This window comes from Humulus lupulus, chromosome 5 (genome assembly GCF_963169125.1).
Source record: "Humulus lupulus chromosome 5, drHumLupu1.1, whole genome shotgun sequence".
Lineage (NCBI taxonomy): Eukaryota > Viridiplantae > Streptophyta > Magnoliopsida > Rosales > Cannabaceae > Humulus > Humulus lupulus.
Window position 1 is genome coordinate 29,480,761 of NC_084797.1, and position 2,865 is coordinate 29,483,625.

General features: G+C 37.7%; 1 non-coding gene across 1 annotated transcript; it reads right to left on the minus strand.

Moving 5' to 3' along the window:
- Positions 1–1,574: 1,574 nt before the first annotated feature.
- On the minus strand, positions 1,575–1,681 carry LOC133780871 (small nucleolar RNA R71). Its single transcript, XR_009869679.1, has one exon. It is a non-coding gene; the product is annotated as a small nucleolar RNA R71 (small nucleolar RNA).
- Between the last annotated feature and the right edge of the window lie 1,184 nt (positions 1,682–2,865).

Genomic DNA, 2,865 nt, shown 5'->3' on the forward strand with positions numbered 1-2,865 from the left:
CCCATTGGCTTGCCTCTCTCTCTTTTACCCTTAGCTTCTTTAATTTTTCTTGCCAATTTTCTCAATATGAATTGTTATTATTTTGGTGTTTTTGAGTGTGAACCATGATCTAAAATTTAAATAGCTAGGATAATTTGAACCCTAATATGTGACTTATGATATTTTGAATTTGATGCTAATGCACTTGAGGTTTAGTCATTCAAATGTTTTTCATGATTAATGATTGCTAAAGAATGATCACCTTTAGTGAGTAGCTGGGTTAATAATCAAAAACTGAAAATTTTGGATTTAATTGACACACAATTTGAATAATGCATGCTTGACTTCTTTGATTTCAACATTGTAGTTATATAGACTTATATTATTACTATGCATAGTCTTATGGAATTGACGCTTGAATTGAATCTTTGAAATTAAATTAGCATAGACATATGTGGTTTAATTAAAAGATTAGAATCATAGTTCTTTGACAAAAGCCTATGAAAATTAATTGGAATTCTTGACTAATAGATCACTGGTTGTTGCAGCATCAATCCACCATCACTGTCAGAGTTGCATATTAGGAAGATAATTATTATAGCTGCCATCTCACCTTTTGTTACTCCTTGCTACAATATTCCTAAGTTGTTTCTTTTATTTTTCTGCATTTAACTAGTCCTCATTAACTTAGTTCTCAAATCACAATCTTTTCAATTAATTCTCGTGCTTTTAAATCATTTTGTTAGACTTTAGTTCACAATAAAAAACTTAAGAAGAGTCTTTGTGGAGACGATATCTAGTACTTGCTACTATATTACTTGTTGACAGTGTACACTTTCACTTAGCTTTATTTTATACAACAAGTTTTTGGTGTCATTGCTGGGGACTGTTTAAACTTATTTATTGTGAAATTAATTTGGCTTAATTTTCTTTTGTGCTAAATTGGGTGATTCTCGTGCAAATTCAGGTTTCAACAGTGTATGAATGAGAATCAAGACTCTGAACTACTTCCCCTTGATCCAGAAATTGAATGTGCATTCAGACAAAGGAGAAAAGTACTAAAAGCCCAAAGAAAAGTAGTAGTGATGGATGTTGAGCGAGAGGCTCATGCAGGAACAGCTCAAGAAGGAATAGCTCAAAGGGCAGGGAATCTTGAGGCAGTAGCTCAAAGGGCAACAAATCATGGGGTAGTAGTTCAATGAGCTCAATCTGGGCATTGTGATTGAGACTGTGCTATTAGGCAATACGCTCTCCCCCTCTTCAATGAACTCAAGCTGGGCATTGTGAGACCAGAAATTCTGGCTACATAGTTTGAGTTGAAGCCAGTTATGTTCTAGATGCTTCAAACTGTGGGCCAATTCAGTGGGATGCCAATAGAAGATCCTCACCTCCATCTTCGCTTATTCATTGAGGTGAGTGATTCTTTCAAGTTTCCCGGAGTTACAGAGGATGCCTTGAGACTTAAATTATTTCCATACTCCTTGAGAGATAGAGTGAGATCTTGGTTGAACTATTTGCCATCCGATTCTATGACTACTTGGCAAGAGTTGGCTGAGCTATTTTTGATGAAATACTTTCCGTCCACTAAGAATGTCAAGCTCCGCAATGAGATTACTTCATTCCAAAAACTTGATGAAGAATCTTTATATGAGGCATGGGAGCGGTTCAAGGAGTTGTTGTGAAAATGTCCTCACCATAGAATTCCTCATTGCATCTAGATGGTGACCTTGTATAATGGTATAAACGCTTATACTAGAATGGTGGTTGATGCTTCGGCGAATGAGGCTCTTCTTGATAAGTCCTATAATGAGGCCTATGAAATCCTTGAGAGGATATCCAACAACAACTATTAGTGGCCCACTACTAGACCGTCTACAGAAAGAAAGGTGGTTGGCATCCATGATGTTGACGCCCTCACTTTTTTGGCAGCCCAAGTTTCCTCTATATCGAATATGCTCAAGACGCTGAACATGGGGATGAATCAGTCAATGGGGCAGCCTATGGGGACACAAATGGGGAAAATGGAGAACATTTCTTGTGTGTATTGTGGTGAGGGTCATACTTTTGACAACTGTCCTTCCAATCCCGCAGATTTGTGTTACACGGGGAACGAAAATAAGAATGGTCCATATTCTAATTCCTACAATCCATCATGGAGGCAACATCCCAAATTTTCTTGGAGTAATCAAGGGACTAGCCCTAGCAATTGTTCTATGCCTCCTAGACCAAATTTCTCACTCGGGTATTCTCCACAAGCACCACAACAAAGGCCACGACAACAAGCAATGCAATCTAATTCTCTTGAGAATATGTTTAAAGAGTATATAGTGAAGTATGAAGCCATGATTCAAAGACAAGCAACATCATTGAGGAACTTAGAAAATCAAGTTGGGCAACTAGCTAATGAGCTTAGAAATAGACCCCGTGGTGCATTTCCAAGTGATACCGAAAATCTAAGAAATGTGGGCAAGGAACATTGTAAAGTCGTCACTTTGAGAAGTGGGAAAGAGTTAGAGAATACCAAGACAAATTATGGGGATGAGGGTGAGCCCTCTTCAATCCAAATAAATGAGAAAATCCAAAAAGATGCTGAAATTCCTAGTGTAGAAAAATCTGCCTCTGCCGAGAATGCTGCAGGGATGTCACAACATAGTCACCCAGACAGCTCAATTTCAAAGCATCCACCTCCATTTCCTCAACGTTTTCAGAAGCAAAAGTTGGATTATCAATTCAAGAAATCTCTAGATATGTTGAAGCAGTTGCATATCAACATCCCACTTGTAGAGGCATTTGAGAAAATGCCTAACTATGTGAAATTCATGAAAGATGTTCTTACAAGGAAGAGAAGGTTAGGAGAGTTTGAAACTGTGGCTCTAACCAATGAGT